Here is a 13,950-nt window from a genome sequence, read left to right as displayed (position 1 = left end):
TGTTCTAAATGAATCAATAACCTAAAAAAGAAAGCCCTTGTAATAAAGGAAGATTTTGTAGTTTTATTTTTGTATTAGACTACCAATTAAAAAGACATCTGGAGATTGAAAATGATAAAAATTTTAAAATGCTATAGAAACTTGAATAACACATATTTAAAATGCATCAGACCACTAAGATCTTTCTCTGTAATAAGCGTCTTTTAAATACATGATATTTTAAACTTTTTACTCATTTTGCAGAATAAATCTTTGTTCATTGGGGCTAATGACAGTATTCAGTAATGAATTAGAGACTCTAAATTTCCTTACCACTTTATTTTTCTTAAGACAGGGATCTTTCTGAGAAATTTCCTTAGCAGGAATCTAGAATTCCAAAAGCAACCAAATACTGTACATTAATTTCTTGATATTGTGGTGTCTGCTCTGAAAATTCCCAGTATCTGGAACAATCAGTGACCTAACACTCCCACCTTACAACCCATGCAAACCCATTGCCTGCTGGGTAGATGGGAAGCCTTTTTACCATACGGAAACAAATAGCCATATTATAAATACTCATCAATCACTCTCTAAATAGCAATTGGATAAGTGAACCCATGATTTGAGAACCCAAAGGAGTAATAACATTTTAGTAGTGATCTCAAATTGATTTAAGAAAGTGTTGTTTATCTTCATTAACGGATCAAAATCCTGCCCTATGCCCTCCTTCCAAATTGTTTTTGTTGGTTGGTTTGCATTTCTTTTTTAAAAGCCTCTAGCAACTAAGACCCTATAGATCGTATTAAATATAAATTTTTCTCAGAAGAAGAGAGTGACTTACCAATATTTTTTGTAATAAAGAGTGACTTTGAAATTCACTCATAGTTTAATTCATTAAGAGTTCCAGAGTAGAAAGAAGGAAGATGCTTAAAAAAAAAAAAAAAATCCTCAATGGGTTTGTTTCTGGAGGTGCTGGTAGAGTGGTGTTGATATTAAAATATGGAAAAAGAGCAAGAGAAGGTGTGGCAAGGTTGGGGCCAGCAAGTCAGGAGGCCATCCTTCCCACTACTTGGTTGGCAGGTCCCAGCTAACTAGAGAAATGAACCCAAGGGACAACAACCCGTTCATAAAAAGAGGGACAGCAGAGTACCTCACTGTCACAAAACTCCAGGGGTGTCATTCATATGGAATGAGATGGTCATTAGGTAGACCTTTGAAGGGGAAATCAGAACATGGTGTCATATATAGAGGGGCAATGACATGAAGACACAAGAGGAAGCCCATCTACAAGTCAGGGATCAACTCGAGTCCACCATAACCTAGGTGAGAGACCTGGAACAGATTCTTCCCTAGCATCTTCAGAGGGAGTGTGGATCTGTCCCCACCTTGATCTTCAACTTCTAGGCTCCAGAATTGCAAGACAACACATTTCTGCTGTTTAAGGCAGCAGTTTTGGGGGTTTGTTAAAGCAGTCCCAGGAAATTAAATTACTAAGACATAGGTACATTATTTGTTATGTAAATCTTTCCATTTTTGTATGTTCTAAATTTTCCATATTAAATTTTTTTTAAAAAGAAGCATTAGACATGATCTCAAAAACATTAATAATTCAGCTATACTCTGCCATAGTGCTCCCAAAGGAAACCACCCAAGTACCCAATACCTCTAATATCCAAAACCTTCTTCAATACATGAGTCTAATTTCATATCTGCAATCCCCTTTCAGGGAATCGCTGGTAAATCTCCTAAATAAGGTGCCAGAGAGTTCTCTTATGCCTCTTGGCTCTTTGGGGCCCCCAACAACGCATCCTCCTCTTCAGCATAATTGAAGCCAGCCTAGCAGTGCTCTAGAAACTCGGGAATGGAGAGAGGAGGGAGAGGAAGAGGAGCTTGCAGCACAAACCCTTGAGAGAAGCTTTCGTGAATTAGTTTTCTGCCCAAACATGAACAGACTACCGGATACACCATGTTGATGGTATTTGACACTTGGTAGGCAGGTTAAGAAAAAGTACACCATAAAGTACATTAAATAACCTCATAATCACATTCAAAGGCTAAGCAAACCGGGGCCACCACAAGTACTAAAACACATGATAACAAAAGCAGTCAGCATTTTCCATACCATATGCTTGTAAATGTTATTCTGCGGGGAACCAATTAAAACTATGGAATACTTAGAACACAGACATATGGAACAAAACAGGGCAACTTATCTTGTCACCACAGTGCTTGCTCAGTACATCTATTAAGGAGATGTGATACTGAATTATTAGTACAAATAAATGTTATCTTAATTATGAATACTAAAAGGCATACCACCACTTCAAGTGTCTGCTATCGTGTGGCACTATTTTGTTTTAGATAGGAGAGCCTACTATCTCCAAAGAGTCACATAAAATACCAGCTGCATTAAGTATCAAAAGTAAAATATTACAACAAACATTTGGTTAGGTTAGGTTCTAATTTTCTCACCCTTTACACTGGGAAAATAATAATAATAATAATATTCTGTGAAATTCACAGGGTTTTTGGTAAACCACTTAAAAAACCATAAGCAAAAAGCACACTGGAAAGTATAATTCCCTGAATCTGTGTCAGGTATTATTTTTCTTCTTATCATTGGAAAGAAGACATGCAGATCATCCAAAAGAAAATCAAGATTGATTCTGACAGCCATTAAGTTAAAATTCTACACAAAGCTTTATTAAGTTTTCCTGACATTATTTAAAAAATGAAGTGGGGCATGGTGGCACAGGCCTGTAATCCCAGTGGCTTGGGAGGCTAAGGCAGGAGGATCGTGAGTTCAAAGCCAGCCTCAGCAGCTTAGCAAGGCCTAAGCAACTCAACAAGACCCTGTTTCTAAATAAAATACAAAAAAAAAAACGCGGGTTGAGCACTTGCCTGGCATGTGTGAAGCCCTGGGTTCAATACTCAGCACCTTGTATAAATGAAAAAAATAAAAAGATCCATCAACAACTAAAAAAAAAAAAAAAAAAAAAAAAGACAATAAAAATAAAATAAATATAAGTTACAGAGGAAAAAATATTTTTAAAAAAACCAAGAAAAAGGGCTGGGGATGTGGCTCAGTGGTTGAGTGTCCCTGCGTTTGATCCCTGACATCCCCCCCCAAAAAAAATTCTGAGCTACATGCATAGTTCCATAGTTACCCGTCTAAAGGGCAAAAGACAGTGGACTTTTTCCATCCCATAACTGAAAATTTATTTGCCATTATTACTTAGTTGAGAAGTGTAACATTTAAAGGCTCCAGACATATGCACTCTAATAAGATGGTTCAAACAGGACAGGAATCATGGTAGGAACTACAGGCTCAAGCAATGCCCCAAATCCAGAGCATGCATGAAATAGTAAAGAAGACATAAAGGAAAAGAGTAGAAAGAGCTTACATCTGAAGAAGTCTATTAACTATACCAGATGAGATCAGGAAGAGACTGACACCTGGGACTACATTAACTAATAATAAATTAGCACCAAAATATGAGTAACGAATCTGAAAACACTATTTCCACATGCACACTCCTACTTTCTTGTAAATGACCTCTGTGCAATTGTGTTTAAAACAAACAAAATTGAAAAAACAAAAAAAACCCCTCTACTTAGGCCTTTTCCTAGACTTTTCTTTTCTACACATACGTTAGTGTCTTAGCCATATAGACAGCCCCTGACTTGTTCTACGCTTGCCTACTTTTGAGTTCCTGAGTCTTTGCTTTGGTGAGACCCTCTGCCTAGAAATTTCCTTCCTCCTTGTCTTCCCAGTGGACTGTGACTCTTTGAGAGCTCTGCTCAGCCATTCCCTTTTCTGTGAAAGCTTTCCTGTCCGCCCCAATTTCCAAATTGTAAATATGTCATCGTGAATATCTGCATAAATCGTGAGCAACTTGAGGGCAGGATTCCTGTTTTAGTCATCTAAGTGGGTCCAAAGTCTTGCAATGCTCTGTGCAGAGAGCAGAGAAGTCCTAAATAAATGTTTAGAAATGAATGATTGGGCCCTCCCCCCGCTGGAGCGCCGTAGAGGAGGCCGCTTGGCACAGCGCTGGGACTCGGAGCAGCCACTGGGGCTCCGGCGGCTGCCCGGGGGAGGAGTGGCGGGGAGAACTGTGTGGACTCAGGACACCGGGGCCTGCCCTGAGGAGGAGGAGAGGAGCGTGGCCACTTGGATTCGGAGAGACTGCGCCAGAGCTGCAGGCGGTTGCCAGAGGAGAAGCCGCGCGGCGAGCTGTTTGGAATCAGAACGACGCTTCTGAACCCCGGGGCCTGCCCTGAGGACGAGGAGGAAGAGGAGCAGCCGCTTGGATTCGGGCGACTATACGGGAACTACAGGCGGTTGCCAGAGAAGGGGCTGCGTGGCGAGCTGTTTGGACCCTGACCACTTCTGAACCCCGGGGCCTGCCCGGAGGAGTAGGAGAAGGAGGAGAAGGAGCGCGGCGGGTCCTTTGGACTCGCAGTGACTGCATTAGCGCTCCAGGCGGCTGCTCAGAGGAGAAGGCGAGTGGTGAGTTGTTTGGTCTTAAAGTGACAGCTCCTGAACACAGGGGGGCTGCCTGGAGGAGAAGCGTGGTGCGACGCTTGGTCTTGAGGGACCACACCAGAGCTCCGGGCGGTTGCCCAGAGGACCCGTGCAGCGGGTCACGTGGATTCAGAGCCACTCAGAGGGACTGCTCCTGAACACCCGGGGGGTTATCTGGAGAAGGAGGAGGAACGGGCAGGGTCACTTCGACTCGGAGTGATTGATTGCCCCGGGCTACGGGTGGTTGGTGGGAGGAGGAGGCACGAAGTGAGTTTCTTGGACTCCTAGTGACCGCACCGGCATACTGGGCGGCTGTCTGGAGGAAGAGACCTGTGGCGGGTCTCTGGGACTCAGAGCGATTGTTCGGGGCCACAGGTGGCTGCTCAGAGGAGGGGCCACGCAGCCAGGCGATTAGGTGCAGAACAGGGTCCCAGGATCTAGGAGGCTTCTGGGTGGAAGAGCCGCACAGAGACAGGCTTAGGGCGGAGTGAAGGTTCCAGGCCTATGGGCAAATTCTCTGAGGAGGGGCAGCCTAAGGAGATTCATCTGCGAAGGGTGAGGCTCCCAGGCCCAGGAGGTAGGGCCGGGCCCCTGGAAACTTTGCAGAGGAAGGCAGCCCAGCCCAGGCAGTAGCTGTAAATTGAGGGGAACCTCTAGGAGGAAACTGACCAGCGAGACCTCCCCACCGGGTGAGTCTTCCCTGCTGGGTGAGGTTTCCCACAAGGACGGTAAAACCAGAGGCTCGGGCCCAAACAGGCCTTGCCTCAGCCCACAGCCTAGGTCCCCTTTGGATGACCATAGGTCAACAAGTGGAGGCACCTCTGCCCACTAGCAGGGAATATACCCCACCTGAAGGCCACCACTCCTAGAGAGGCAGCTTCCTTGTGGAACACCGCATTATCAACCTCCTCCAAGACTTCAGCCTACTGAAGGCTAAGAGGGGATATATATAGAAATCTTCAGGGTCATTGTAAATCAACAGAGGAAATCTGCAATATCTCAGCGGTCCACTGATATCTGAACAACATGAGAAAACAAGGAAAGAAAATGCTGCAAACAAATCTAGATGTTACATCAATAAAACCCAATGACAGCATGGCAGAAGAAATGACAGAAAAGGAGTTCAGAATGTACATAATTAAAATGATCAGAGAAGCAAACGAGGAGATGAAAGAGCAAATGCAAGCATTGAATGATGAGATGAAAGAGCAAATGCAAGCATTGATTGATCGCACCAATCGACAGTTAAAAGAGCAAATACAGGAAGCAAAAGATCATTTCAATAAAGAGTTAGAGATATTGAAAAAAAACCAAACAGAAATCCCTGACATGAAGGAAACAATAAACCAAATTAAGAACTCCATAGAAAGCATATCCAATAGGATAGAACACCTGGAAGACAGAACCTCAGACATTGAAGACAAAATATTTAACCTTGAAAACAAAGCTGAACAAACAGAGAAGATGGTAAGAAATCATGAACAGAATCTACAAGAACTATGGGATATCATGAAAAGGCCAAATTTAAGAATTATTGGGATTGAGGAAGGCCTAGAGAAACAAGCCAAAGGAATGAACAACCTATTCAATGAAATAATATCAGAAAATTTCCCAAATCTGAAGAATGAAATGGAAAATCAAGTTCAAGAGGCTTATAGGACTCCAAATACACAAAATTACAACAGACCCACACCAAGGCACATTATAATGAAAATACCTAACATACAAAATAAAGACAGAATTTTAAAGGCTGTGAGAGAAAAGAACCAAATTACATTCAGGGGGAAACCAATACGCATATCAGCAGATTTTTCAATCCAGACCCTAAAAGCTAGAAGGTCCTGGAACAACATTTTTCAAGCCCTGAAAGAAAATGGATGCCAACCAAGAATCTTATACCCAGCAAAACTTACCTTCAAATTTGACGATGAAATAAAATCCTTCCATGATAAACAAAAGCTAAAAGAATTTACAAAAAGAAAGCCAGCATTACAGAACATTCTCAACAAAATATTCCATGAGGAAGAGATGAAAAACAAAGAAGCAAATCAGCAAAGGGAGGAATTATCCTAAAGGAATTGTCAAATAAAGGAGGAAACAAGTTGTGTCAAACAAATAAATAAACAAAATTTTAAAAATGAACCAAATGACCGGGAAACCAAATCATTTCTCTATAATAACCCTGAACGTTAATGGCCTGAATTCATCAATCAAAAGACATAGACTGGCAGACTGGATTAAAAGAAAGATCCAACAATATGTTGCCTGCAAGAGACTCACCTCATAGAAAAAGATACCCATAGACTAAAGGTGAAAGGATGGGGAAAAACATACCATGCACATGGACTCAGCAAAAAAGCTGGAGTATCCATCCTCATTTCCGATAATGTGGACTTCAAGCCAAAGTTAGTCAGAAGGGATAAAGAAGGTCATTTCATACTGCTTAAGGGAAGCATAAATCAGCAAGATATAACAATCATAAACATCTATGCCCCAAACAGTGGCTCATCTATGTATGTCAAACAAATCCTTCTCAATTTCAGAAACCAAATAGACCACAACACAATAATACTAGGTGATTTTAACACACCGCTCTCACCACTGGACAGATCTTCCAGACAAAAATTGAGCAAAGAAACCATAGATCTCAACAACACAATCAATAATTTAGACTTAACGGACATTTATAGAATATTCCATCCAACCAAGAGTGAATACACTTTCTTCTCAGCAGCACATGGATCCTTCTCTAAAATAGACCATATATTATGCCACAAAGCTAATGTTAGCAAATACAAGAAGATAGAGACACTAGCATGTATTCTATCAGATCATAATGGATTGAAGTTAGAAATAAATGAAAGAGTAAAACACAGAAACTATTCCAACATCTGGAGATTAAACAATATGCTATTATATGATGAATGGATAACAGAAGATATTAGGAAGGAAATTAAAAAATTCTTAGAGGTAAATGAGAACAAAGAAACATCATATCAAAACCTCTGGGACACTATGAAAGCAGTACTTAGAGGGAAATTTATTTCATGGAGCGCATTTAATAAAAGAAGTAAAACTCAACAAATAAACAACCTAACACTACAGCTCAAAGCCTTAGAAAAAGAAGAACAGAACAGCACCAAAAGTAGTAGAAGACAGGAAATTGTTAAACTCAGAGCTGAAATCAATGAAATTGAAACAAAAGAAACAATACAAAAAATTGACAAAATAAATAGTTGGTTCTTCGAAAAAATAAACAAAATTGATAAACCTTTAGCCACACTAACAAAGAGAAGACGAGAGAAAACCCAAATCACTAAAATTCGGAATGAACAAGGAAATATCACTACAGACAGGATGGAAATACAAAACATAATTAGAAGCTATTTTGAAAATCTATACTCCAACAAAATAGAAAATTTCGAAGACATCAACAGGTTTCTAGAGACATATGAATTGCCTAAACTGAATGAGGAGGACATAAACAATTTAAATAGACCAATTTCAAGTACTGAAATAGAAGAAGTCATCAAAAGCCTACCAACAAAGAAAAGTCCGGGACCAGATGGGTTCTCAGCCGAGTTCTACAAAACCTTTAAGGAAGAACTCATTCCAATACTTCTCAAAGTATTCCATAAAATAGAAGAGGAGGGAACCCTCCCAAACTCATTCTATGAAGCCAATATCACACTGATACCTAAACCAGACAGAGACTCATCAAGGAAAGAAAATTTCAGACCAATATCCTTAATGAACTTCGACGCAAAAATTCTCAACAAAATTTTAGCAAATCGCATACAAAAACATATTAAAAAGATAGTGCACCATGATCAAGTGGGTTTCATCCCAGGGATGCAAGGTTGGTTCAACATCAGGAAATCAATAAACGTAATTCACCATATTAATAGACTTAAAGTCAAGAATCACATGATTATTTCAATAGACGCAGAAAAAGCATTTGATAAAATACAGCACCCCTTCATGCTCAAAACACTAGAAAAAATAGGGATAGTGGGAACATTCCTTAATATTGTAAAGGCCATTTATGCTAAGCCCATGGCTAATATCATTCTAAATGGTGAAAAGCTGAAAGCATTCCCCCTAAAAACTGGAACAAGGCAGGGATGCCCTCTTTCACCACTTCTATTCAACATCGTTCTTGAGACTCTGGCCAGAGCAATTAGACAAACCAAAGAAATTAAAGGGATACGAATTGGGAAAGAAGAACTCAAACTATCCCTGTTCGCTGATGACATGATTATATATTTAGAGGAACCTGGAAATTCCACCAGAAAACTCTTAGAGCTCATAAGTGATTTCAGTAAAGTAGCAGGTTACAAGATCAATGCCCATAAATCCAACGCATTTTTATACATAAGTGATGAATCTTCAGAAAGAGAAATTAGGAAAACTACCCCATTCACAATAGCCTCAAAAAAATAAAATACTTGGGAATCAATCTCACAAAAGAGGTGAAAGACCTCTACAATGAGAACTATACAACACTAAAGAAAGAAATTAAAGAACACCTTAGAAGATGGAAAGATCTTCCATGTTCTTGGATAGGAAGAATTAATATTGTCAAAATGGCCATACTACCTAAAGTGCTATACAAATTCAATGCAATTCCAATTAAAATCCCAATGACGTACCTTACAGAAATAGAGCAGGCAATTATGAAATTCATCTGGAAGAATAAGAAACCCAGAATAGCTAAAGCAATCCTTAGCAGGAAGAGTGAAACAGGGGGTATTGCAATACCAGATCTTCAACTCTACTACAAAGCAATAGTAACAAAAACGGCATGGTATTGGTACCAAAATAGAAAGGTAGATCAATGGTACAGAATAGAGGACACGGACACAAACCCAAATAAATACAATTTTCTCATACTAGACAAAGGGGCCAAAAATATGCAATGGAGAAAAGATAGCCTCTTCAACAAATGGTGCTGGGAGAATTGGAAATCCATATGCAACAGAATGAAACTAAACCCATATCTCTCACCATGCACAAAACTAAACTCAAAATGGATTAAGGACCTCGGAATCAGACCAGAGACCCTGCAGATTATAGAAGAAAAAGTAGGTCCAAATCTTCATCTTGTTGGTCTAGGACCAGACTTCCTTAACAGGACTCCCATAGCACAAGAAATAAAAGCTAGAATCAACCACTGGGATAGATTCAAACTAAAAAGCTTTCTCTCAGCAAAGGAAACTATCAGCAACGCGAAGAAAGAGCCTACAGAGTGGGAGAATATCTTTGCCAATCATACTTCAGAGAGAGCACTAATCTCCAGAATCTATAAAGAACTCAAAAAACTCTACTCCAAGAATTCAAACAGTCCAGTCAACAAATGGGCTAAGGAAATGAATAGACACTTCACAGAAGAAGATCTACAAGCAATCAACAAACATATGGAAAAATGTTCAACATCTCTAGTAATAAGAGAAATGCAAATCAAAACCACCCTAAGGTTCCATCTCACCCCAATTAGAATGGCGATTATCAAGAATACGAGCAACAACAGGTGTTGGCGAGGATGTGGGGAGAAAGGTACACTCATACACTGCTGGTGGGGCTGCAAATTAGTGCAGCCGCTATGGAAAGCAGTGTGGAGATTCCTTAGAAAACTTGGAATGGAACCACCATTTGACCCAGCTATCCCACTCCTTGGCCTATACCCAAAGGACTTAAAATCTGCATACTACAGAAATACAGCCACATCAATGTTCATAGCTGCTCAATTCACAATAGCCAGACTGTGGAACCAACCTAGATGCCCTTCAATTGATGAGTGGATAAAGAAACTGTGGTATATATATACTATGGAATATTACTCAGCCATAAAGAATGATAAAATTATGACATTTGCAGGCAAATGGATGAAATTGGAGAATATCATGCTAAGTGAGATAAGCCAATCTCAAAAAGCCAAAGGACGAATGATATCGCTAATAAGTGGAGGTTGACACATAATGGGGGGGAGGGAAGGGTTAGAGTTAGGGTTAGGGAGGGGGGCAAGTATAGAGGAAGGAACTACTGTATAGAGGGTAAAGAGGGGTGGGAGGGGTGGGGGGAAGGGAAAAAAATAACAGAATGAATCAAACAACATTGCTCTATGTAAATTTATGATTACACAAATGGTATGCCTTTACGCCATGTACAAACAGAGAAACAACATGTATCCCATTTGTTTACAATTAAAAAAAAAAAAAAAAAAAAATGAATGATTGGGGAATGTGGGTATAGGGACCATCCCATCACTCAAGCCGTGTCATTGCTAACTCTTACTTTCCCATTTGTGTCCCTCTGACCTGTATCTCAAACTTGGGGGAATATCAAAACCACAGTGTGGGTGCAGGAGGCACTCAGGAAAACTGCTTTTTAAAAAAATGCAGCCCAGGCTCCACTCTGCTACATCAGATCAGTTAGATCTCGAGTTGGGCCCATGTACCTGTGTTTTTAGCAAACTCCTCACCAAAATTCAAGAATCAAGCCTCTATGACTTAGTAATTTCCTTCTTCCCACGAGGTATCATATTTTACCGCATAATTGTTGCACCCAGTTTTTTCCAATCCCAAAACTGGTTTATAACCTTTCATCACGTAATCGTTCCTTGGTAAAATTCTGTTTTATTATGTTGCTTAAAAGGTAATCAGAGCAGCAATGTATTCACCAGTGGTATATGGATGCATATTTGTCTTCTCACACAATGAATGCTAGCCTTGAGCCTAGAAGGTTCAGCGTCTGAGCATTATAGATGTACTTCCACAAGCTGACTTGGTGGTTTGTTTAGGGCACTGCAGTCCTAACACATTATAGGAGAGGCACTGAGGACCGGGCATCACATATCAAAACCAATGATGATAGTGAAGAATCTTCAGATACAGAAGATTAAAATCTATACTTCACCATACTGTAGTAAATTTTCTCAAGTGTAATGTTTGGACTACAAGGCACATATCAGTAACAAATGTGAACTTTTTTTCAGACTATAAAAATGTTCACTAGACCATCACAAAGAAATGATGATCATCAGTATGGACTATTTAGTTTTAGCACATATTCATGGTATTCCGTGCATTCTAATCTTACACCAAAGACAGTTCAGAAATAAATAAGTTTTAAGAAAAACTGGCACAATATAAAAAAGAAGAGCTTCACACAATGCCTCTGTCCACTGTTTTGCAAAAAAAAAAAAAAAAAAAAAAAAAAAAAAATTTTGCAAAAACATCTGCAACAATGTAATAAAATATGCTAGATGAAATTATTTCTGCCAGTCTGCTTGCAAAACCTGTTTTCAGAGAAATTATTTAGTCCAACACAGAGGAACAGTCTTGGATTTTAGAAGCACGCTAATTGAATGGATAAATGGAAATAAAAAATATTCAATGACTACTTTGGACTCAAAATCTCCATGGACTTGACTGAGGTTAATTATCAATAAGTCATCAAAGATATTTCCATAAATGCAAGGAATAGCATGCTTTGCTTGGGAATACAATTGCACTTCATGTTCATAACCCAAATTTACAGAAAGAATGGAAACAAGGTTCCTCCTGACCACATCAGGGCCCCTTCCTGGGCCCAGTTTCCCCAGGACTTTTCCAGACTTTTCCACAGCAGGAAATGAAGGATACTGATTCTGTAAAGACACGTACATAAATAAGTAGGGTTTTAAATTTGTCTTTATTCTTCCTTCTCTCACATACAGATGTATCTATTACACTTGGTGGAGGTGGTGGTGGGAGTCTGAGGCCAACCCACCGATGTCAGTGGAATTGACAAAGAGAACATCGGCACATGTCAATCATTCTAACTCTTCTGCTTCAATCTCCTTGCTACCCAAACATGCCATTTTATGCACTAGTTTTAAAATAACCATTGGATCTTGGAAGAGGCTTACACCTGAGAGGAAATTTTATATATAATTACCCCAATGCCTGCCATCTCCAGAATTACAGTGACTCCAGAGAAATGTTAATCAAACTGCATTACATGAAATATTTTTTTTAGGCACAGAATTTAATAGAGGTTGACACATCTGAAAGAAAGTTGTCTCCTCAGGATGCCATAAGACACAGAAAGCTCTCTAGTAAAGAGGCAGGAGACATAGGATTCAGAGCTGTACTCTACTACTAACTAGCTGTGAGACCTTGATCTAGACACTTCTGTCTTCTCAGGCTCAGATTCTTCATCTATAAGATAATGAGGCTGGACCATATGATTGCTAAAATCCCTTCTAGTTTTACTGGTCTAAAACAAGTCTACAAAAGAAGATGGGTGTAGAAGAGGGACCTCAGGAAGAATTGCAGTGTAAACTACAGAATTTTTGTTTCATTTTTTTCTTATTTTTAAATTTTATTTATTTTATTAGTGCATTACAATTATACACAATAGTGGAATTTGTTGTTGCATTTTCATACATGCACACCATAAAAATTCCCCTAGAATTTTTATTTTAAAAAAAAAATCTAAGAAAAGGTTTCTAAAGGTTGGAACTTCAGGCACTTCTGCACCTGAGACTTTGAGGTAACCATCTAAGAACTCATTCAGTCATACCACCCAAAAGCAATCTCTCTTGGCTGCAGACTCTCTCCTGAGGTTTGTTTGATTAATGTTTAAGAAACATTGAGATATTAAAGTGCAGTAACCAAGAATGGGTGAATAAATGATCTGCCATATGAAGAAAGAAATTTTTCTCTGGTTTACAAGGACAGACTACTGCTACCTCTTATAATATTACCTCCATCCTCTGGGATTTGGAAAGAAAACCTCTCTAGTGGATACCCTTGCCCATGATAAATAAAATCTACTTAGGTAAAGTGTAAGATATACTATGACCCTTAACCAGGGAAATGTAGAATCTGGACTTAGCAGGAAATGGGGATTTAGCAGTGGTGTTGTTATTGACAGATTCTGGAGCTGATCAAGCTGTTTAGCAAGGAACAATTAGGGATCAATAGCCACATCAGCAAGACAGCAGGTCCTGCTGATTTCTCAAAAGTTGTGATCTGTGGGAGAAAAAAAAAGATTAGCACCGTGGTCAATCAGATGGTCCTTGACATCACTGGAGAGTCAAGGTATTGATGAATCTCAGTATAAGAATACAGACTGACTTCAAGGACAAGGCAGCCAGTTAGAGAACCAGATGTTCTCTTTTAAAACAGCTAAAGAGAAGGGAAAAGGAAGGGGCAGGTGAAACAGTCTACTCTTAAAGGACAGGGGTGTGCAAAAGACATACAGTTGGGTATCTTTGGAAGAGGGAAAGTTGCCATGAGCAAGAATTTGACCCATGATGTTCTTATGAAAAAGCACTTGTACCTTTGGCTTCATTTTTCTCACTCAGAGTCTAGACAAGCTTCAAGTTGTAAAGTCAAAAGTTATTTAGAGACGACCACAAATAACCCAGAATCCAGAGAGCTCTTGAATCCCTACAG

General features: G+C 39.6%; 1 protein-coding gene across 6 annotated transcripts in view; it reads right to left on the bottom strand.

The window, feature by feature from the left end:
- Positions 1-13,950, bottom strand: part of PRUNE2 (prune homolog 2 with BCH domain) — a 255,008-nt gene that overhangs the window by 218,154 nt on the left and 22,904 nt on the right. The gene's annotated exons all lie outside the window — the stretch shown is intronic.

Source organism: Sciurus vulgaris (genome assembly GCF_902686455.1).
Source record: "Sciurus vulgaris genome assembly, chromosome: 15".
Taxonomy (NCBI): domain Eukaryota; kingdom Metazoa; phylum Chordata; class Mammalia; order Rodentia; family Sciuridae; genus Sciurus; species Sciurus vulgaris.
Note: the sequence above shows the minus strand (reverse complement) of the source record. Positions and strands in the feature narration are given on the sequence as shown.